The sequence below is a fragment of the Nycticebus coucang genome, chromosome 9 (genome assembly GCF_027406575.1).
Source record: "Nycticebus coucang isolate mNycCou1 chromosome 9, mNycCou1.pri, whole genome shotgun sequence".
In the NCBI taxonomy this organism is placed as follows: Eukaryota; Metazoa; Chordata; class Mammalia; order Primates; family Lorisidae; genus Nycticebus; species Nycticebus coucang.
Genome location: NC_069788.1, coordinates 114108042 through 114132815, shown reverse-complemented (window position 1 = coordinate 114132815; position 24774 = coordinate 114108042). Strand labels below are relative to the sequence as shown.

The 24774-nt window shown below is 39.6% G+C and overlaps 1 protein-coding gene and 1 pseudogene across 15 annotated transcripts in view; one reads left to right on the top strand and one right to left on the bottom strand.

Moving 5' to 3' along the window:
• Positions 1–24774, top strand: part of SIPA1L1 (signal induced proliferation associated 1 like 1) — a 434009-nt gene that overhangs the window by 191616 nt on the left and 217619 nt on the right. The gene's annotated exons all lie outside the window — the stretch shown is intronic.
• Positions 11096–11220, bottom strand: LOC128595149 (uncharacterized; annotated as a pseudogene).

The window sequence follows — 24774 nt, the reverse complement described above, 5'->3', positions numbered from 1 at the left end:
AAGCCATCGTGGTATAAACGGAGCGATGATGAGAGCTTTGTCCTCTGCCCACTCTTCCAACTAAAGAGTGTAGCCGTTGTTTTACAGGAAGTCTGCATTTTGTGGTATCACTCAGTTTTGGAGCTGTGTCCGTTTAGATGTTGGTCTGGAATTCTTTGGGAAACTCCACCCCTGGAAGCAAATGATTTTTAAAAGAATGTGTCTCAGCATCTGTTAATGTTAACAAGAACACATAGCACCGTCTTTGAAGATTCTGTATTTCCGCAACAGCAGCTTGCTGGATTTCACTCTTGCAGCTGCAGTCCCTTCCATTGAGAGACTGCTCTGCATTATATTAAGCCAGTGGCTGTGGCCTGTGCCTGGAGTTCCAGCTACTGAGGAGGCTGAGGTGGGAGGATCACTTAAGGCCAGGAGTTTGAGACCAGTCTGGGTGGCATGGTAAGATTCTGTCTTTTAAAATAAATAAATTATATTAGGCAAATAGTGCCAATTTTTAGAATATTTTATAACATATTATTGGAAAATGTTCAAATTGTGATTCACTGATATAAATATGTTTTAGTTTTAAGCATCAAATTTAGATTTTAGCATGGAAATGGTTGAAGAATGCAAATTTTTATTTATTTAAAAAATATTAAAAAGTAGTATTGTGTCTTTTCTGCTTTCTTTTCTTTCTGGGACATTTAGACTTTGTATGATCGTTTTCAAAAGTCTGAACTCTTACCTTTTATCCACAGTTTTGGGAGTTGTGTAGCTTTCTTGTGTAGCATTCGTTAGATTTTTTTTTTTTTTTTTTTTTTAAGAGACAGAGTCTCATTTTGTTGCCCGCAGTAGAGTGCAATGGCATCACAGCTCACAGCAACCTCCAGCTCTTGGGCTTAGATGATTCTCTTGCCTTAGCCTCCCAAGTAGCTGGGACTAGAGGCGCCTGTGACAATGCTTGGCTATTTTTTGTTGCAGTTTTGGCTGGGGCCGGGTTTGAACCCTCCACCCTCAGTGTACGGAGCCGGTGCCCTACTCACTGAGCCACAGGTGCCGCCCATTTGTTAGATTTATTTCATTTAACTATTCTCTGCCCTAATGGTAGTGACATAAATAAAGGACTCACCCTGCATGTTTATTTGCTTCTTGGATTCTTAACAAGTTACAACACGATCTCTTCATCAATGGGTTACTGAAACTATGAAAAGATGGATGGGTTTTTGTTTTCCATAAAATTGTAGTGTAATCTTTTTTTTCAGGAGATTCAGATTGTTTTCACCAATCCGCATTCTCATTCCTTTAGAGTGGGCTACCCCCATCTCAATTTCCTTCTTTCTCCCCCACTCCCATTTTTTTGCCCAGGTTAGAGTTCACTGCAGCCTGCAGCCTCCACCCCAGCTCAGCTGGGACTATAGGCAGGTGCCACCATGCCTAGCTCCCGCCCCCCACCCCCCTTTTTTAAAGATGGAGTGTGAAGGGTGAGTTATCTGGTTACTGTCTAGGTTGGCCTCAAACTTGTGGCCTCAAGTGATCCTCCTGCCTCAGCCTCTCAAAGTGCTAGGATTATAGGCATGAAACACTATGCCTAGCCCCTTCTTTTTTGCTGAGAGAGAAATCTGTCTGTTTTTTAAATGGAAGATAGGAATAAAATCAAGTTCAGGCAAAGAACTTGGATGACATCTAGGAAGCAAATTAGAGAAAAGAGTTCAGGTGAAGAATTTGTAGTCTTAAAAAGTAAAATCTGCCGGGCGGCGCCTGTGGCTGAAGGAGTAGGGTGCCGGTCCCATATGCCAGAGGTGGCGGGTTCAAACCTGTCCCCTGCCAAAAAAAAAAAAAAAGTAAAATCTGCCATTGTTCCTTTAACTGTTTTTGTATTGTCTTGAATCACACCAGGTAACTACCATTTTCTGATCAAGGTGTGAGCCAAGTGTTTGAGCTAACTTGTCACTGTTTGTTTTTCTTAGTTAACACAAAGGTTGACTGACTTGCTAGCTTGTTAACGGGGCAGGGAGAGGCTCACCCTCTCCTTAAAATAACCTTTCTAATATTTTACCAAATGAATTTCTTGACTTCATTAATTCTGCGAGGAGGCTGTGAAATAGGCAGAACACTTTATTTTTAATCAGATCTTCTTCTGAACTGTTAGACACTAAGATCTTCTTTTCAATAAGAGGGAGAAGTTATTTTCTCTTCAAGTTAGAAGTCGGTGAGTCGTCTAGCTTCCAGTGGACTGATTTTCAACTCTTTCTTACATTTTTTCAGTCTTCCATAAACTAGAAGAATTCAAATTTTCCTCTGAAATTTTGCCATGTTCCTTGATTCCTGGAATCCTTTAGAGGTGGTGTTGAACCACGGCTTGGAATGATTGCTTTAGAAGTAATCCTTGTACTTGGTACTCATCGTCCTTTGCTAGGAAAGTGGGTAAATCTGTGAAGTCTGGCGGGGGGCGTCAGACTGGAGTATTTCTCTTCTGCCTCCTCTGATTTGCTGCTTCAGATCCGTCTATCCTATACCAGGTTTCTAAGCTTCATGGTCAAGCTCACTTTCCGCCTAATTTCAGGATAGAGGCAGAGTCATGTTGCTTTTTGGAGGTTTTTGTGTGTGTGTGTGTGTGTGTGTGTGTGTGTGTGTGTGTGTGTGTGTTTGTTTTCTGGTATTTATAGATACAAAGGGGGCAAAATAGGCCCATTTCTGTAAGTTTAAATGATTAACAAATGACCAAAAGGAGAGAAAATCTGGTTTCTTAAGTAGTCATTATGGTCTTTATTTTGCAGATCTTTTTGGTCCTGTTTCCTGAGTGTGTAGGTTGCTAACTGCAGTCAGGCTGTGTCACTTTCAAATCTGGGAGGACAGAGCGGTGTGCAAAATGGCTTCTTAGTAACTGTTTCTTAGCTGTTTTTCAGCACAAAAGAAGATGCATCATTTCCTTTTTGTTACTTTTTCCCTCCAAGATCAGAGAGCTGCATTGTTTTACCCGAGCTGCATTGTTTTACCCATGATCTTTATAAGGTCATGAGATCTGTTTGGAGGACTTTGGTACCCATGTTCAAGGGCTCTGTAGTCCTTCCTTCTCCTTGGTCCATTTTTCCAAACCAGATAATGAATACAAAACCTACTCTGTTGTAGGTTGTAGTGGGAGAGGGTATTGCTGTTAATGACTCTCTGCCTGAGTGGCCTAGCATAAATATTCTCTGTCTAGTTTGTGCCTCTGTGTGAGAATGGGCTGCTTTTGACAATACTGTTCCAGGAAATAGCCTTTTTTTTTTTTTTTTTTTAATTAGGCCAGCTTTTACCTGGTTGGACCTTTTGCAAAGGAAAACTCTTTGCACATTGAATAAATGTAGCATATATTGTATTAAAATAAGTTATTAGTCATAATATTTACAGATTAAAAAGTCACTGTGCTTTATATATGGCTTCTATTGGCAATGACCATGAGGTTCTTGGACACATGAAAAATACCAGACATTGAAGTCCGAATCTCACTTCTTATTCAGAGAGAGGACTCTTTCTCTGACTAATGGATTTACAGCTTCCTGGAGCTTTTATACAGGATACTGCTTTTGGTTTTGTGATTTAACTCTCTTCCCTTAGGTATTTCAGTTTGTACCTACTGATATGAAGACCTCTTCTCTTGAAGCGATGTATGACCCAGACTACAGGAAAAACTAGGCTTTAATGTTAGGACGTTAAATATGAAATGTCTGATGATAAATCAGAAGTTTAGTTTATTATATCTCAAACAAGAAGCAGTACACTTAGTCCGAGGATGTGCCTAAATCGTCAACAGAGTTTTGCCCTCTTAACGGTAGCCTGTGCGTGCTAGCAGCAAGAAGCCGGGAGAGTGAGTGTGATGAAATCACGAAAGGCGTTTTCCACAGCTTGTTGAGAATTGAATATATTTTTCCTCGCAAGAAGTGGTCTAAAGCCTAAAAGTAGTAGTCAGTTGGTGCAAAGCCTGGTGAATAAGATAGATGACGGAGAGTCCATTTTCTATAGTTTGAGCAGTTTTGTTTATGCATGTGTGGTCAAGTGTTGTCTTGCAAGAGGATTGGCCTGTCTCAGTTGTCCAATCAGGCTGTTTAATTGGAAGCACCCTCATTTTGTCCAACTGGTGGTAGATGTCCAGTGGAAGCTGTAGTGGATAATACCAGCACTAGACCACCAAACAGACACCATCAGCTTTTTTTGATGACTACGGTACAACCTCCATAGTTGACCACCTCCTTACGGTGACCTAATTATCATAGACCAGAAATGCACCATATGCACTAAGGTCCAGTTCCTGATGTTGATCACCTCTATTTGATGACTAGTTTGTTACAATGCTTTGTGTGGTCAACTTGCAGAGGTTCTACAATATTTGGTTTTGGACTGTGGGCCTTTCATCTTTATCCAACCATTGTGCTGAAGTCTTATGACTTAAAAATAATCTATTTTTCATTACACGTAACAATACAGTGTAGAAATGGTTTGCTTTTATGTCATGACAGCAAATAAAGGCAAGTGTTAAGAAGATTTTTCTGCTGATGCTCAAGTAATTCACGAGGAATTCATCCATCTGCTTCTTTACCTCGGCGATTTGGTTCAAGTGGTCTGATATTGTTGTAAGAATAATATGATAAGAACGATATTAATTCGCTTGTAGTTTAAGATGAATTCGCTTCCAGTATAGCTTTTAGCTCATCATTATCCACCTCAGGGTGTCCACGTGGCTTGTTCTCAAGATTAGAATTACAAGAATGGAACTTCACAAACTACTGATGCTCTGTGTGTTCATTACTCACATCCTTCCCAGATACTTCGTTGGTATTTCGAGCCATCTATGCTGCATTGGTTCCACAGTGGAACTCATTGCAAAATAACATGAATTTTTGACTTATCCACAGTTTCACAAAAATTTCCCTAAAATAATTTGAAAGATAATCACAAGCAAAAAACCCTGCATTTGAAAGAATGAGGATGTACCTTTGCAATAGAACTAAAACCAGAAGTGTCAGTGAAATGTTAGCGATGTCAGCTGTCACCTTAGCACTTAAGGAAATCTAACATTTCATGACCTATTTGCGGGGAGAATTAAGGAAGGGGAGCATTTCCTTCCCCCTTCTCCTAGAGTAACCGAGGAATAAAGTGTATTACTACAACTAGAAAGGGGAGCTGCCATCGTCTGTGTTGTTAGCAAGACCTGAGTGACGAGATGCTGCTTTGCTGTGAGGGATCATCTGAATGGCGCTTCCCTTGGGATCGGGGCCTTCTCGCGTTGGAAGCAGGCCTGAACGTGCTTCTGCCCTGGCAGCGGCTCCTCATCACAAACGCTTTCTTGCATTTTATAGTAAACCTGTGTTGACTCTGATGGGGAGTTCTAAAAATACCGTATCACAGAGATTCGACAGTCCTCGTAGCTGGCGATAGTTTGCACCGACAAGCCTCTTGGAATTGTTTCAGAGCACTAATCGCTCACTGTCAGCAGCTTGCTCTGCTGAGGGGGAGAGCTGGGCTGATTACTGCGTGTATTGTAAGCCTGCCTGATGAGAGGGACATTTCTGAGTTCATGTTGTGGCTTCTTTCTGATATACAAGTATATTGAAATCAAAATACGATGAAAGGCCGATAAAGCTGATTCACAGAATTTGTTTTCAGGAATTTCGGGGTTTTAAAAAGTACAATGTTACAGTTAGGGATAACAAGAAAAAGGTTATGTCAGTTATGTTGGAAGTGATATCTTTTCCTAACTGTTCTTAGGACAGAATTCTTCTTGAAGAGACATGGTTATTTAGGCATTAAATTGTTTGAAATTAGGATGATAGCATATAGCATTCAAAAAGAGTACTGTAATACAGAGAGAAAAGAGAGTCTAAATTCTCTAATATGGCAGTCAGAAACTTTTCGTGAAACATGGTAGACAATTTTTTCTCCCTATCTCTGGTAAAAGTAATTTACTATTGCATATGAGATGAATTAGCTCCTTTATTAAATCATTTATCAGTTGTTAAATTCTGCCTGTAGATGAGTAAATCAACCTGGAGGACATGCATTTCATATTTAGAATGTCTGACTAACATAAGGATTCTACTAAACATTATGTTTATGATGCCTCCATTTTAAGGATAAGTAAATAAAGGCTCAGAGGCATAGTTATTTGTTAAAAGTAGTGAAACAAGTCATTTAAAGAGCAAAGGAAACAGACGGGCTGGTGCATATTCCTTTCCATAAAAGTTAATCTGTGTTGACACAATGCATACATCAGTCAAGAGAAAGAGTCTAGTCCTTTGCCTGATATAACTTGTAATTGCACAGTAGTAACGTAAGGCTACCCGTGTAGTACGTTTCCCAATGAAGGGCACAAAAGAATTGAAAACCACCTAAGAATTGGCTGGGCATGGTGGCTCGTACCTGTAATCCTAGCACTCTGGGAGGCTGAGGTGGGTTTATCGCTTGAGCTCAGGAGTTCAAGACCAGCCTGTGCAAGAGTGAGACACCATATCTATACTAAAAACAGAAAAACTAGCTGGATATCATGATGGGTGCCTGCAGTCCAAGCTACTCAAGAGGCTGATGCAAGAGGATCACCTGAGCCCAGGAGTTTGAGGTTGTTGTGAGCTATGATGTTATGATACTCTACCCAGGGCAACAGAGTGAGACTCTTTCAAAAAAAAAAAAAAAAGAGAAGAAAACCTCTTAAGAATCAGTGGTAATTAATTGACTGTGGGTTGAGGGAGACAAAGGAATCAGAGACAGCTTTGTGGCAAGCCCATGGATCCAGCCTGTTGTTGAACAAACCTACTTCTGGAGAGTGCTTGGCCCAGCTCCTTCCTTTCTATTCTTAGCTTCGTGCCTTTGCCACGCTTTATGAAGCCCTACTCTGTTCCACAGCTGAGCTCTTCCTTCTGTCTCCTAGTCTCTCTGACTTCTCTGGGATGTGAATTCTCCAGCCGTGTGATTCCGTTGCCTCCTCCCTCTCCATCTGTGTCTGTGAATGTCCCCTGGCCCTCTCTTGTTCTTAAGCACATGCTGACAGCCCTCCTCCCCCAATAGCTTTCTTATTCTCTCTCTTCTTGCTTTCCGTTTGGGGAGAACAAAAAATGGAAGAGGAAGAGGGTTACTCTGTCAGTCTTTTATCTTTATTCCTAAAAATCCTCTTGAATTTAAGCATAATATATATTCAATAAAATGCATAGATCTTGGGCTGTGTGGGCTGGCTCAAGCCTTGGGAGGCTGAGGCAAGAGGATCACTTGAGGCTAAAAGTTTGAGACTAGCCTGGGTGACGATAGTGAGATCCTGTCTCTACAAAAAATATATATATATATATATTAAAAGTTAGCAGGGTGTGATGGTATGTACTTAGCTACTCGGGAGGCTGAGGTGGGAGGACACTTGAGCTGATGAGTTTGAGGCTGCCATGAACTATGATTGTGCCATCAGGTTGGGTAACAGAGTGAGAGCCCATTTCTAAAAAGATTTAAAAAATAAAAAGCATAGATGTTAAGTGTTTTGAAGACTTGAGTTGAATACAGTTTCTATAAACCCTCTTGTAGAAGTCCTTTTGTGGACATACAGTTTCATTTGTCTTGGGTAATAGCTAGGAACAGAATTGTTATGTCATAGGGTAGATACATGTTATTCTCTGTAAGAAACTGCTTAACTGTTTTTCCAAAATGGTTACACCATTTTATAATTGCAGCAACAATTTTATGAGGGTTCTAGGCATTCCCATTTCTTACCATCATTTGATATTATCAGTTAAAAAAAAATTTAGCCATTCAGGTGGGCATATCTTGTGATTTCAACTTGCTTTTTCTGCTAATGATTTTGAGCATCTTTTCATGTGGTTATTAGCCATTCATATGGCCAGATTTTTTTGTTTTTTCTTTTTGCCAACTGTCTTTTTCAAGTCTTAACTGTTTTGCTAAATTATTACTATCTTTTTATTGTTGGTTTGAAAGATTTTATGTATATTACATATATAGTAGTAACATATTCTAGATATGATTTCTTAGTCAGATGCATGTATTATGAATATTTTTCCCTGTGTGTAGCTTGCCAATTCATTTTCTCAATGATGAACAGAAAGTCAAATTCTAGTGCTTTTTATCATGTATTTTCTAAGAAATCTTTGCTTATCTAGTATTAGGAAGATACTTGTCTGTGTTTATTTCAAGAAGCTTTAGGCTGATTTTTACATTTAGGTTGATTACGCATCTCTAATTTTTTTGCATATGAAAAGTAATCCTGTAGAGCAGCGATTCTCAACCTGTGGATCGAGACCCACAGGAACTGTATTAAAGGCTCGCAGCATTAGGAAGGTTGAGAACCTTCCTAATGCCGTGGCCCTTTAATACAGCTCCCGTGTGTCGCGACCCACAGGTTGATGATGGCTGATCTAATACCATCTGTTGAAAAGACTGCTCTCCCATTGAGCTGAGTTGGTGTCGTGAAAGAAAAAAACGGTTGACCAATACTGTGTGAGTCTCTTCTGTTGCACTGTCCTATTTGTCTGTGCTTATGTCAAGTCTACACTGTCTGGAGCACCGTAGCTTTGTAATAAGGCTTGAAATAAGGTATTTAAGTCCTCCAACTTTATTCTCATTTTTAAATTACTTTGGGTATTATAGATTTTTTTCCATTTTCTTACAAATTTTAGAATCACTTATTTTTATAAAAACATGTTAGATTTTGAATGAGGCTTCACTACATCTGTTTTTCAGTTTGTGGAGAAAAAGAGTCATTTTAATAATACTGAGTCTTCCCATGCATGAACCTCTTCTCTTAATTTCTCTCAGTAACATTTTGTAACTTTCAGTAGAGAGGTTTTAGGCATGTTTTACACGTATTAGATTTTTATTAGATCTATTGGATGTTTTGTGCTCTTATATATAGTTCTTCAAATTTTGTTGTTCATTTGCTACTATACAGGCGTACAGTTGCTGTTTATATACTGACTTTATATCCTGCAAGCCTCCTAAATTCAATTTTTACTTCTAATATCATGTGTGGACATTATCGACAGATACATATAATCATGATTGATGCCTGTGAATTGCTTCTTTCTTTCCCATCTTTATACCTTTCAAAATGTCTTTTTCTAGCCTTATTAAACAAGCTAGAACTTTTAAGTACCATGCCAACTGAAAGTTGTAGAAACGGTCATCCTTGTTTTACTGTTAAGTTTCATACTTGCATTTTTTACACTGTGGCTTCTACTGTTAAAGCCCTATAATTTTGTGATTGCCTTATTTTCAAGTCCACAACGCCCTATCTACATATTCCTGGGTTTTCCTTTGCTTCTGATATTATTAATTTTCCCCATCACCAAATAATTATTGAGCAGATATTATGCGACTAACTGTGTTTGTGTCTGAAGCTACACAGGTTTTGGGGACCTGGGTTAGGTCTCAGCAGAGCTCACTGTAAAGCTTTCAAAGAACGGATGGTTCCTGGGACTTTCTCAGAAGGAAGGTCTGCTGGGGGTCAGAGAAGAGGCCACGGAGGGAGATGATTGTACCTCTCCTGTCCTCCTGTCCTCCTCATGGGCAGTCACCCAAGAGCAGGGACTGCCCCCCACCCCCCCTTTTAACGTGTGGTTATACCTATCCTCAAATTGTTTTCATGTCATCTCTCTGGACAAAATTTCCAAGTCCATCCAAAAATGGAGTTGTCATGATTATACTATGGCGCTCATTGCTTTCTGCTCTATGTGATTTTCATGTAAAGAGCACTCCTAATATCTCTTTAGCTCACATTGGTAATAACTTGTTATCTTTAGAAACTCTATGGAAATTTATATGCATTTAAAAGTAAAAAAAAAAAAGTTTCTGAATGAACGGCTCATTGAAGTTTTTTGTTCATATGTGTCTTATATTTCATTAGTGGATGGATTTTTTTATTATGAAAATAATTTTGTATTGCATCAATTTTCTAGAAAATTTTTTGTTAAAGTACTGCTTTGGGGGCATCTTACCCCCTCAGCCGCAGGGACGGCTCTCTGACTGTCACTGTCTCTTGGATAGTGAGTGCTGGTGAGCTGCACCTTAAGATTCCTGCCTTGGCTTTTTCGTTCATTTCTTCACCCAAACAATGTCTGTTGCTTCATCTTTCTTTGCCAGATTGCCTCTTATTAAATAGCTCTGCTTATTCTTGTAAAGCCATAATGATATCACAGAACACATTTTTTTTGAAGACGTACCAATTAAAGATGATTTTCAGATAATTACATCTTGAAACTATGAATATCTTCATTGCAAATGTAGAGGCTGTGTGAGGCATTGTGTAGTGATGTAATTGGAATGACGGTGAAACAAAGGCATTTTAAAAATACACAAATTATGTATTTCTTCTTTTGGGCAAATATGTACTACTTAGAATCCATTAAATGTGGCTATTTCTGTAGCTGTATTGTGCTTCAGAATAAGGTTAGAAATCTGTACATTCAATTAAGTGATAGCAAGTCCCTCTGTGTTGCTCAGGCTGGCCGCAAACTCTTGGGCTCAAGTGATCCTCCTGCCTCAGCCTCCCGCTCAGCCATGAGCCACTATTCAGTTTCTTTTTATGGGAGAGACTTATCTGGTGGAAGTTTCCCTTTTTAAATTTTTATTTGTTAATGTCCTAAGATTTCTTCTTTTCTCTAACCCTCACAGAAAAAGGGTTTCCTCATAGGGGAGCCTGGTAATTCTGCTGCAGATAGCCAATCAAGCTGCAGGACTACTTTTGATATTTTGGGGGGGGGCGGGGACAGGAAGTAAGATTTGTTGGTAGGCACACGTGATAGTGCAGCACAGCAGAAGCCCTCATGAGTGCAAGGGGTGAGGATTGGGATCTGTTTGACCCCATCTGGTGAGCTTCTTCTCAGCCACCATGTCTTCAAACTCATGGGGGTAAAGCTCCACTTTTTTGAGACATGAATCCTCTGGAGGCCAGGGAACATGAACATGGCTTTGCATAGGGCCTCAATTATGTGCTCCTTGTTCTGTAGTTTGGTGTGGATGGACATAATTATTTGACCAATGTGAACCCTAGCCACCTTGCCCTGGGGTTTTCCAAAGGCATGGCACACACCTGTCTGGAGCTTAGATCGGGGACAGCACAAGGTCTGACATATGAACATATACCAGAAAGGATGGGCTCCAGGGTCCCTTAGAACAACCAATATGAGCAACAGGCTGCATACACTAGCAAGGAGGCTGCTGTTTGCACAACAGGCCCCATGAGGAAGGGAACACAGCCAGCTTAATTAGCTGCAGTTTTGATGTTTTATTTATTGTTATTATCTCTGCCCATATTGGCTGGACAGAGTTAAATTTGAAGGTCAGCTGGAAAACATTTGGTATTTTCCAATGACACATTGGCCAATGGGGAGGTTTCTATCCATTTTCTAGTGAAGTAGGTCACTAGACACAGCGTATGAATCCCATAGTTTAATGGGCCATCTGTTGAGTCGCTGTGATAATTGTTCATTTTTGTGAATTCCGTTGTACACAGTTAGTTGCAGTCAAGGGTGTTAGGAATCTTTTCAAGGTCACTAATATGCTGAACAGTGGCCCCTCTCAATTGAAACTCCCCTTCAGAGAGTTTTGTTGACTCCTTTCTGTCTGTATCCCTTTTCCTCAGTTGTGAGCATTTTATTTCTTGAGGTTGAGGGTTATCCTTGTTGAAGATAATTAGAGAAGGGAGTAACAGGATTAGGAATAGGAAAAATGAGGCCAGACATTTGTCTGTAGTGTTGGTGGGATTTTTTTTTTTTTTTTTTTTTTTTGCAGTGAAGTTTGGGTAAGAAAATGGCAATGATGGACAATCAGCCTGTCTCAGGCAGTGAGGCTCATCAGTGACTACTGGGAGAGGGCATCAGAAACAGTGTGTGAGTGGAGTAGTCAGAGCTGAAGCTTTAATTAAGCAAGCAGTTTAAGCCGGGTAGCTCAAAAATTCTGGAAAGCCGGAATCATAAATCTGATGGGCAGTGGCATATAGATAGAGAGCCAGGCAGACTTAGATGTCTTAAGGCCAGCTGTGTTCTGGGCCATCTTCTGTTCTCACTGGAGGTTCATCTAGTTCCATGATTTTAAATATTGTCTTCCAGTTCTGTTGCTCCAGCTCAGACTTCCTGCAGACTTGTATTCCCAACTGCCTGTTTCTCCATGTTGATGTTTAGTTGCCACCACTCATGGTGTGTGTCTAGGGTAGGCAGCTCATCCTGGTTTCCCGGAACTTTTATAGTTCTAACATTCTAATTCCCTCTCACATTCTAGGAAACTCTGCCATCCCAGGCAAACTAGGATGGCTGGTCATTTTATTTATAGTCCTTAAACCTGCTTGTCTTACGTAGAATTCCTTGGAAGAATCATCTACCTGGTTGCTCAAGATAAGCATTCAGGAGTTATCTGTGATTCTTCTCTTTCTCAGTCCATCAGTATGTCATGTGTCTTAACCACATCTAATGTGTCGGCATGCCTTATCTCTTCCTCCAAAAACACCCAAGTCTGTCCACTTCTCCCCATCTCTGCAGATCCCATCTTAATGTCAGCTGCTTACATCCTGAGCATAATGGGTCGTGTCAGGAGACAAGAATGTAGAACCTGCACCTACTTCATGTTGCTTTTAAAGCCCACCCCTGTGACCAACCAGGACCCCCAAGCTTCCTCACCACTGGGCAGTATCTGTCTCTTCTGCCCCTTGTCACTTCCCCTCCCCCTCCGGCCACACTGGCTCTCTTTACCTTGGACTTGCTAAGTTGGTTCATGTCTTAGGTTTGTCTACTTTGTCTTCCTTTTGCCTGGAATATCCTTTCCTTGTACAGCTGATTGCTCCATGGCATTTAGGTCACCTTATCGTAAATGTCTTCTGCACATGGAGGCCTTCCTTGAGCAAATCAGTTGAAAATAGCCAGCCACTGTTGACCATATCACTGCATTTTTATTTTCTGAGTGGCAGGCACCTCCCCCGATCTGACCTTTACACTGTTCATCTGTTTGCTTTTCTAGCTCTCTACTAGAGCAGAAGCGCCTCAGGAGCCATGGCTTGACTGCTGTGTTCGCTGTCCTCTCCTCAGGCTTTAGGACAGTTCACAGAATAGGTGTCCAGGAAATAGTACTAACTAAATTTAGCAGTATGTTTAACTGTCCTAGAGGATCTATTTAAAGCTCTGAGGAAAAAGAGATTTTGAAAGTTTTTTCTTTTTTTTTGAGACAGAGTCTCATTCTGGCACCCTCAATAGAAGCTCTTGGGCTCAAGGGATCATCTTGCCTCACTTTTTATGTTTTTAGTAGAGACGGGGTCTTGCTCTTGCTCAGGCTGGTCTCAAACTCGTGAGCTCAAGCAGTCCACCTGCCTTGGCCTCCCGGACTGCTACGATTACAGGTATGAACCACTGCACCACCAATCTTGAGCAAGTAAGGATTAGTAAGTAGAAATTAATTGTGCCATACCTGTTATTACTACTATAAAATGTATAGAATACCATTGATACTATCTTTTTTTTTTTTTTTGTAGAGACAGAGTCTCACTTTATGGCCCTCGGTAGAGTGCCATGGCCTCACCCAGCTCATAGCAACCTCCAACTCCTGGGCCCAAGCGATTCTCTTGCCTCAGCCTCCTGAGTAGCTGGGACTACAGGCGCCTGCCACAACGCCCGGCTAGATACTCTTTTTTTTTTTTTTCTTTATAGATAGGGTCTCATTCTGTTACCTAGGCTGGGGTTGTAGTGTTGAGATCACAGCTCACTGTAGCCATGAACTCCTGGGCTCAAATGGTCCTCCTCCCTCAGTCACCAGAGTAGATGGAACTACAGGCATGTACCACCATGCCCAGCTAGTTCTTATTATTTTGTAGAGAGGTGGTCTGTTTCTGTTGCCTATGCTGGTCTCGAACTCCTAGGGTTAAGCGATCCTCTCACCTCAGCCTTCCAAAGTACTGGGATTACAGGCATGAGCTACCATACCCAGCCCAATATTACCTTAATAAGTTATCATACATATTTGATATTAGCTAAAACAACAAAACAAGACCTTTTCAGGTTTATTCATGAATGTATAGTACCCTGCCCTACGTTTCTTTTAAGCTTGTAACTTACTCAGTGGTGAATTATTCTCCTGCAGGGTTTTCGGGGCTGTACCCTGAGTGGAAACTAGAACCATTACATGCATGAGTCTATGAGGAGTGCAGGGAGCCGTGGAGCCTCTTTTACTTTGACCAAAGGGATTGTGTTTTGAAACTTGGGTGATGACAAAACTTTGTGTTTCGAGCATTAATGGTTCTGAATCAGGATCTCAAGCTCAGGACTCTGGCATTTGGAGCCAGGTGATTTTTTGCTGTGGGAGACTGTGCGGCATCCCTGGCCTCTACCCAGGAGATGCCAACTGTGCCACTCATTTCAGACTGCGATACCGTCAGGCACTGCTGAGTGTTCCCTAAGAGGGCAAAATATCCTTTTAAATTAATTCTTTTTTTTTTTATTTTTAAAAAAGGTTTTTATTATGTCTTTTGTTGCATTTTATATATTTATTTGTTTATTTGAGACAGAGCCTGACTCTGTCACCCTGGGTAGAGTGTGTGGTGTCATAGCTCATAGCACCCTCAAACTTTTTGGGCTCAAGTGATCCTCTTGCCTCAGCCTCCTGAGTAGCTGGGACTACAGGCATCCGCCATATGCCTAGTTCTTTCTAGAGATGAGGTCTCACTCTTGCTCAGGTTGGTCAAAAACTCCTGAGCTCAAGCGATCCACCCACCTCGGCCTCCCAGAGTGCTAGGATTACAGGTGTGAGCCACTGCGCCTGGTCCATTCTTCTTCTTTTTTGGGAAAAAAGAAAAAGATTACTTATCAGAAGATTGTTGTTAAGAAAGGGCCTTTTTTTTTTTTTTTTTTGAGACAGTGTCTCCCTCTGTTGCTCTGGGTAGAGTATGATGGTGTCATCACTCTTGCTCAGGCTGGTCTTAAACTCTTGAGCTCAAGGGATCCTCTCGCCTCGGCCTCCCAGACTGCTAGGATTGTAGGCAGGAGCGACTCAGCCTTGAATTCATTCTAAACAATGAATATGTTTTCTACTGTTTTCTTTACATTGGGAAATAATAATTTTTAAAAATTCAAGTTTTTTTTTTTTTTTTCCTTCCTGGTGGGGGTAATGTAGCAGACTTTAAAAAGCTTTTATAAGGGAGATTGTTCATTTTACACCAGTACTCAGTTATAAGAATCTATTTTCAACTTGTATGTTTCTATAATTCCATGGTAAGCTTTGCGTGAGAAACCCTAAAATATGCCAAGGGAATTTGTTCTTTCAGTGTTTCTATATTTTTCGCCTGCTCCCATCACCATGGAGCTAAACACTTTGAGACATGTTAGGTTAAAAACAGTAATGACAGAAGAGGGAAAAAAACATTTGCGTCTCTTCTGTTCCCCTTACCCCTCAGTGAGCCAAATGGGGTATTAGTCTGAATGTTTAAATTGGGCCTAAGGATGGGAATGGGGTGTTTCTCAGAGTGTTTCCTTCTTTTCTTTCCTTTTTTTCCTGGAAAATGCTAACAGTATAATCTGATCAGATCCATGAATTAATATTCTGTGATGAGGAAAAATATACCATAAATGTGTAGGGAAGAGCCTTTTACCTTGGTCCACCTCTACTCTACAGATCTGCGGGCTTCAGAGATCACGTTGCATTGCTTAGGGCTCCCCTGTGTCATATAATTTTTGTTCATTTGTTTGAGACAGAGTCTTACTATGGTCGCCCTGGGTAGAGTGCTATGGCTATCTCTCAAAGCAACCTCAAACTCTTGGGCTTAAGCCATTCTCTTGCCTCAGTCTCCCAAGTAGCTGGGACTATAGGTGCCTGCACAACGTCTGGCTATTTTTTTGGTTGTAGTTGTCATTGTTGTTTGGCAGGCCTGGGCTGTATTCGAACCCGCCAGCTCCGATGTATGTGGCTGGCGCCCTAGCCCCTGAGCTATAGGTGCCAAGCCATATATTTTTTATATATAAATACCAAATAGCCAAATGTCTGTAAGACTAGTTTTTAGAGAACTGTTTGATTCATTAAATAAATACAATGCTTATCAGCTTTCTTAAACTGAGACCTTAGCTCAATAGTGTTGATAAAATTATGAGATAGTCGTATTAATTAAAGAATTTGAGCATCTAATCTCCATAGTTCCTAGTAGAAATGTTGGTGGTTATCAGATGTACATGCATTTAACATCAATCAAAAAATGCAAAAGATGGCTCTGCTTGTCTCTTTAATATTTTTTAGGGTAGAGTTTTTGTTTGAAATTCTTAGCTTCCTCCAATTATAGACTTTGAGCTCTGGCCTATCTAGATGGAATATTCTATTCAGTCTCTTTAAATGTACTAACAATTGGAGAAACAATTTTTCTTCCCTAATGTTATGGACTGTGGCTTATTCTACTTAATAGAAATATGTACTAATGTTATTTTTGTTTGACAAAAGTAGTTTGGAGAAACAGATTAATGTCTCAATATTAATTACCAATCCAAACTTGTCTTCAAACCTTTGAACATTCATTTCAGGAAGTTTAGATGCCTCGATTCTTTTTAAAAGGTACTATTTTCTTGGCATGCATGAAGGCCTGATATTGAATTTAAAAGTGGCCGACCTTAAAGAAAACTGTGTAATTCAAACACCAAAGACTTAAAAAATAGAAAGATAAAGAAAAAGAAAGTTTAAAAATGTATCTGCTTTTCTGATGTGGGCTGGTGAGAAAAGATGGTCTTTTTTGGTTGCTTTAAGTCTTTAGCTTCCCGTCAGTCCTCCCCCACTATGAAACCTCACGTGTGGGCATTCTTCAGTAAAACTGTCCATGGGTGACCTTCTTTATAAAGAGCCAGTGAGGACTGTTCTTTGTTCATTTTTATATTGATAAGAAAAAGATAACAGTTCACAAATTACAACATCCTCTGATTTTATTCTTTTAAGGTTGTTTTTGGTGAGTTTTGAATATTTCCTTCTTGTTCCCCTTATCTGCTTAAAGTAATCCCTGCTGTAAACAGATCTGGACTTTGTTGTTCTGTTTCTATAGCACAGGTAGAGTAGATTAGCGTGATTGCTGAGGGCCCTGGGATTCTTGCAGTGGTAAGCGAATACTGGCTTTATCTTAAAGCCACCAGCTGCATTAGCCCATAACAAGAGAGTCGGCCTGTCCTCTGAGCTTTGAAACCAGGCTTTGACTTCTCCGCTCTAGCTGTGAAAGTCCTGGACGGCACCATCTTCCAGAGGAAGGCTGTTATGTCTCCCCTGAAATGTGGTTTCCGTGTGGCCATCTTCATCACTGCTCTTGGCGGTTTCTTCTGGATAACTTGCTGCAGCTTCTCCATCAGCACCTGCGGCTCCACCTTCCACTGTGATGTTACAGAGACGGCTTTTTTCCTTGAGCTTTATGAACAAAACTTGTGGCTTCAGACTTTTCTTCTGCGACTTGCTCACTTCTCTCATTCATGGGGCGGAAGAGACTTAGGGGCTCCCTCTGTATTAGGCTTTGGCTTAAGGGAATGCTGTGGCAGATTTTCTTTTATCCAGACCACTAAAACTTTCTCCATCTGGACAATGAGATCGTTCAGTATTCTTGCCATCTCTCTGTTTCCTGGAGTAGTTATTTTAATTTACAATCAAAAAGTTTTCCTTTGCATTCAGACCTGGCTGACTGACATCCAAGAGGCTTAGCTTAGGGCCTGTTGGCACTTCCTCTCTAAGCTTCATCATTTCTACCTTTGATTTAAAGTGAGAGATGTGAGACTCTTCCTTACATTTTCAATTTCAATTGTAGGGGTGTTAACTGACCTAATTCAATGTTACCGAGTCCCAGTGAATAGGCCCAAAGAAAGGGGTGGGGGAGAGACAGGTAGTCAGTGGAGCAGTCAGAACACACACAACGTTGATCAATTAATTTTGTGTCTTACATGAATGTGATTGATGTTGTTCCTAACCATTACAATGGTAACACCAAAGATCACTAGTCACGGACTACAATAACAAATATAACAGTAATGAAAAAGTTTGAAATACTGGGAATATTACCAAAATGTGCCACAGCAACGCTGTGAGCACTTGCTGTTAGAAACATGGCACTGACAGAATTGCTTGGTGTAAAGTCACCACAAACCTTCAGTCAGTAAAAGCTCCAGTATCTGCACAGCACACCACGGTCAGCACCATAGCACTGGGTGTGCTTCCATGTGTTGTGTTTATCAGATAGAAGCTTCTTTTCAAATATTCAGCTAATTATTTTTTTCTTTTGCAAAATTGCCCACAAATACTTCCTTTCTCATTTTTCTTTTGGATTCTTAGTGCTTTATCTTGCTTTATAACAACTCTTGGCATATATTCAGTGTAATCAACCTGTGTTGTATTTGTTGTAGTTTTTTTTAAACTAGTTGTAGTTTGCCTCTTAATATACAGATATTTTAAAGTTTCATGTAAACAAATTGGTTAACATTTTCTTTTGTGATCTCTTTCATTAGTTTTACACATAGAAAATCTTTCTCCATTCAGTATTTCAGTTTTTCTTGACATTTTATTAATCCCTTACCACTTAACTAATTTTGTAAAAAAAAAAAAAAGGATTCCTACTGTTTGTGAACAAGGATTTTTGTAGTTCTCTGCACATAGTGGCCACTCGCACATAATTGTTAACATCCAGCTTTGCTGTGGCACTTGATACTTAAATTCCTGGTTAATTGCATGTATCTAAGGTTCTAATAAACTTGGATCCTTGTAAAACTACTTCATTGAATATAAAAGTTAAAAAACACACAAAGTAAAATAAAATTAAACCAGTTAGGCTGACTCCTATAATAGTTTATACTTTGTTTAAAGAGGTTCAGTAGTGAGAGTTGACTCTTGATGTATAACATAAAGGAACCAAACTCACTTTTTGGGATAGGCCTGTGTAGTAGCATTAGGCTCAAGTTGACTGCCAAATAGAACATAAAATATTAATTCTGGCATAGTTTATGATGATAACCGCTAATTTTCTAATTTGTACAAGTTCAGCTTTTTAGAAATGTATAAATCAATTGTGAAAGGAAAACGATTTCAATTTTCTGGAAAAAGAATACTGCCAACCTACATTGTAATTACTAAAAGTGTTGATTTGTGATACATAAATCAGTTGTCTTATGATTTGTAAACTAATATTCCTGGTAGCATTCCAGGTGGTATAGGCAAAAAAATATTTTATTAAATTCAAAGCCTAAATATTTTTTTCCTTTTTTTTTTTTTTTTTATTGTTGGGGATTCATTGAGGGCACAATAAGCCAGGTTATACTGATTACATTTGTTAGGTAGAGTCCCTCTTGCAATCATGTCTTGCCCCCAGAGGGTGTGGCACACAGCAAGGCCCCACCCCTCTCTCTCCTTTTCCTCCCCCCCCACCATGACCTTAATTGTCATTAATTGTCCTCATATCAAAATTGAGTACATAGGATTCATGCTTCTCCATTCTTGTGATGCTTTACGAAGAATAATGTCTTCCACTTCCATCCAGGTTAATACGAAGGATGTAAAGTCTCCATTTTTTTTAATAGCTGAATAGTATTCCATGGTGTACATATACCACAGCTTGTTAATCCATTCCTGGGTTGGTGGGCATTTAGGCTGTTTCCACATTTTGGCGATTGTAAATTGAGCTGCAATAAACAGTCTAGTACAAGCATCCTTATGATAAAAGGATTTTTTTCCTTCTGGGTAGATGCCCAGTAATGGGATTGCAGGATCAAATGGGAGGTCTAGCTTGAGTGCTTTGAGGTTTCTCCATACTTCCTTCCAGAAAGGTTGTACTAGTTTGCAGTCCCACCAGCAGTGTAAAAGTGTTCCCTTCTCTCCACATCCACGCCAGCATCTGCAGTTTTGAGATTTTGTGATGTGGGCCATTCTCACTGGGGTTAGATGGTATCTCAGGGTTGTTTTGATTTGCATTTCTCTAATGTATAGGGATGATGAACATTTTTTTCAAATATTTGTTAGCCATTCGTCTGTCTTCTTTAGAGAAGGTTCTATTCCTGTCTCTTGCCCATTGATATATGGGATTGTTGGCTTTTTTCATGTGGATTAATTTGAGTTCTCTATCGATCCTAGTTATCAAGCTTTTGTCTGATTGAAAATATGCAAATATCCTTTCCCATTGTGTAGGTTGTCTCTTTGCTTTGGTTATTGTCTCCTTAGCTGTACAGAAGCTTTTCAGTTTAATGAAGTCCTATTTGTTTATTTTTGTTGTTGTTGCAATTGCCATGGCAGTCTTCTTCATGAAGTCTTTCCCCAGGCCAATATCTTCCAGTGTTTTTCCTATGCTTTCTTGGAGGATTTTTATTGTTTCATGCCTTAAATTTAAGTCCTTTATCCATCTTGAATCAAATTGTGTGAGTGGGGAAAGGTGTGGATCCAGTTTCAGTCTTTTACATGTGGATATCCAGTTCTCCCAACACCATTTATTGAATAGGGAGTCTTTCCCCCAAGGTATGTTCTTGTTTGGTTTATCGAAGATTAGGTGGTTGTAAGATGCTAGTTTCATTTCTTGGTTTTCTATTTGATTCCAAGTGTCTGTGTCTCTATTTTTGTGCCAGTACCATGTTGTCTTGACCACTATGGCTTTGTAGTACAGACAAAAATCTGGTATGCTGATGCCCCCAGCTTTATTTTTATACTAAGAACTGCCTTAGCAATACGGGGTTTTTTTCTGGTTCTATACAAAACGCAGAATCATTTTTTCCAAATCTTGAAAGTACGATGTTGGTATTTTGATAGGAATGGCATTGAATAGGTAGATTGCTTTGGGAAGTATAGACATTTTAACAATGTTGATTCTGCCGATCCATGAGCATGGTGTGTTCTTCCATTTGTTAAAATCCTCTGCTATTTCCTTTCTGAGGATTTCATAATTTTCTTTATAGAAGTCCTTCACCTCCTTTGTTAGGTATATTCCTAGGTATTTCATTTTCTTTGAAACTATGGTGAAGGGAGTCGTGTCCTTACTTAGCTTCTCGTCTTGACTGTTATTGGCGTATACAAAGGCTATGACTTGTGGACATTGATTTTATATCCTGAAACATTACTGTATTTTTTGATGACTTCTAGGAGTCTTGCGGTTGAGTCTTTGGGATTCTCTAAGTATAAGATCATGTCGTCAGCAAAGAGGGAGAGTTTGACCTCCTCTGCTCCCATTTGTATTCCCTTTATTTTCTTGTCTTGCCTAATTGTATTGGCTAGCACTTCCAGCACTATGTTGAATAGTAAAGGTGACAGAGGACAACCTTGTCTGGTTCCAGTTCTAAGAGGAAAAGCTTTCAGTTTTACTCCATTTAGTAAAATATTAGCTGTGGGTTTGTCATAGATAGCTTCAATCAGTTTTAGAAATGTGCCACCTATGCCTATACTCTTCAGAGTTCTAATTAGAAAAGGATGCTGGATTTTATCAAATGCTTTTTCTGCATCTATTGAGAGGATCATATGATCTTTATTTTTGCCTCTGTTAATATGGTGGATAATGTTTATGGACTTGCGTATGTTAAACCTGCCTGGCATCCGTGGGATGAAACCTACTTGATCATGATGTATGACTTTTTAGATGATAAGCTGTAATCTGTTGGCTAGAATTTTGTTGAGAATTTTTGCATCTATATTCATGAGTGAGATTGGTCTGAAATTTTCCTTTTTGTTTGGGTCTCTTCCTGGTTTTGGGATCAGGGTGATGTTTGCTTCATAGAATGTGTTGGGGAAAATTCCTTCTTCCTCGATTTTTTTGGAATAATTTCTGCAATACAGGAATAAGCTCTTCCTTGAAGGTTTGATAGAATTCTGGTGTGAAGCCATCTGGACCAGGGCATTTTTTGGTTGGAAGCTTTTTTATTGTTTCTTTAATCTCAGTGCTTGAGATTGGTCTGTTCAGGAGCTCTATTTCTTCCTGGGTTTGTCTAGGGAGACCATTTCCTTCACATTGTCAAATTTCTGGGCATAGAGTTTCTGGTAGTTTTCAGAGATGATCTCTTGTATCTCTGTTGGATCAGTTGTTATTTCCCCTTCATCACTTCTGATTGAGGTTACTAGAGATTTTACTTCTCTGTTTCTTATTAGTCTGGCCAATGGTTTAATCTATTTTATTAATTTTTTCAAAAAACCAACTCCTTGTTTCATTAATTTTCTGAATGATTCTTTTGTTTTCAATTTCATTGATCTCTTGATTTGATTTTGGAGATTTCTTTTCTTCTACTGACATTAGGCTTAGATTGTTCTTCTTTTTCCAACTCCATAAATGGCTTGTGAGTTTGTTGATGCGCTCTCTTTTTGTTTTTTGAATGTAGGCATCTAAAGCGATAAATTTTCCTCTCAAATCTGCTTTTGCAGTATCCCACAGGTTTTGGTAGCTTGTGTCTTCATTGTTGTTATGCTCAAGGAAGTTAATGATTTCCTGTTTTATTTCTTCCTGCACCCATCTGTTATTCAACAGAAGATTGTTTAATTTCCATGCCTTTGGGTGGGGTCGAGTGTTTTTGTTAGAGTTGAGTTCCACCCTTAATGCCTTATGGTCTGAGAATATACAAGGTAAAATTTCAATTCTTTTGATTCTGTTGATATTTGTTTTGTGTCCCAGGATATGATCAGTTTTGGAGAATGTTCCATGGGGTGATGAGAAGAATGTATATTCTTTATCTTTGAGATGGAATGTTCTGTATGCGTCTATCAAGCACAGTTGTTCTAGGGTCTCATTTAAATCTGTTATATCTTTGTTTAATTTCTGTTTAGAGGATCTGTCCAGCTCTGTAAGAAGAGTGTTAAAGTCCCCTGTTATTATGTATTATCGGATATCATATTGCTCAGACTGAGTAAGGTCTGTTTCAAGAATCTGGGAGCATTTAAATTGGGTGCATAAATATTTAGAATTGAAATGTTTTCTTGTTGTATTTTTCCCTTGACCAGTATAAAGTGACCATCTTTGTCTTTTTTGACTTTAGTTGCTTTAAATCCACATGTATCTGAAAATAAGATTGCAACTCCTCTTTTCTTCTGAATCCCATTTGCCTGAAAAATTGTCTTCCAACCCTTGACTCGGAGTTTTAATTTGTCTTTTGAAGCCAGGTGTGTTTCTTGCAGACAACAAATGGACGGCTTGTGGTTTTTAATCTAGTCAGCCAATGTATGTCTCTTCAGTGGGGAATTCAAGCCATTAACATTTATTGAGATTGGGTGGCGCCTGTGGCTCAGTGAGTAGGGCGCCGGCCCTATATTCCGCAGGTGGTGGGTTCAAACAGAGCCCCGGCTGAACTGCAACCAAAAAATAGCCGGGCATTATGGCGGGCGCCTGTATTCCCAGCTGCTCGGGAGGCTGAGGCAGGAGAATCGTGGAAGCCCAAGAGCTGGAGGTTGCTGTGAGTCCTGTGACATCGTGGCACTCTACCATGGGCGGTAAAGTGAGACTCTGTCTCTACAAAAAGAAATAAAAATAAAAAATAAAAAGACCATTTAAAAAAAAACATTTATTGAGATAATTGATAAGTGTGGTAGTGTTCTTTTCATCTTATTTTGTGAGAATCCATTGCTTAGTTTTATCTTTTGCATCAGTGTGGAGGTTAGGTTCTGTCCTTTAATTTCTGAGTTTTTACTTTGCTGCTGATCCATTGGTCAGTGGATCAGGTTGAAGTATTTCCTGTAGAGCAGGTCTTGTTGTGGTGAAAGTATTCAATGTTTGTATATCCGTAAATGATGGTCAGTGGATCAGGTTGAAGTATTTCCTGTACAGCTGGTCTTGTTGTGGTGAAATTCCTCAATGTTTGTATATCCGTAAGTAATTTGATTTCTCCGTGAATTTTAAAGCTTAGCTTAGCAGGGTACAAAATTCTGGGCTGGAAATTGTTCTCTTTAAATAGATTAAAGGTAGATGACCCTTGTCTTCTTGTTTGGAAAGTTTCATTAGAGAAGTCTGCAGTCACTCTGATAGATTTGCCCCTCTAGGTCAATTGGCGCTTACTCCTGGCAGCTTGCAGAATCTTTTCTTTTGTCTTGACTTTGGACAGGTTCATCACAATGTGTCTTGGAGAAGCTCGGTTAGAGTTGAGGTGACCTGGGGTCCGATAGCCCTCGAAAGCAGTGTGTCAGAATCCTTGGTGATATTTGGGAAATTTTCTTTTATAATATTCTCTAGTATGGCTTCCATTCCTCTGGGGCATTCTTCTTCCCCTTCTGGGATTCCTATAACTCATATGTTGGAACGCTTCATAAGGTCCCATAATTCTGACAGTGAACGTTCTGCTTTCTCTCTCTTCTTTTCTGCCTCTTTTACTATCTGAGTTATCTCAAGAACTTTGTCTTCTACCTCTGAAATCCTTCTTCTGCGTGGTCTAACCTGTTGCTGACACTTTCTATTGCATGTTTAAGTTCCTTAATTGACTGTTTCAGTTCCTTCAGCTCTGCTATATCCTTTCTATATTCTTCATATCGTTCATCTCTTATTTGAGTCTGTTTTTGGATTTCCTTTTGGTTATTTTCCACTTTATTAGCAGTTTCCTTCATTGTTTCCATCATTTCCTTCATTGTTTTCATGATGTGTATTCTAAATTCCGTTTCTGTCATTCCTAACATTTCTTTATTCGTGGAATCCTCTGCCAATAAAGGTCCCTCGGAGGGGTTGTTCTGGATTGGTTCTTCATGTTGCCTGGAGTTTTCTGCTGATCCTTCCTCATGAGTGATTTCTTTTATCTGTTTCCCAGCCCTAATTTTCCTTTCACTTCCTCTTGCTCTTTAAGTTCCTGTGCTTGTGGACTAAGGTTTCGATGAGTCCTTTTCGTATAGGACCAGAATGATGAGAAGGTT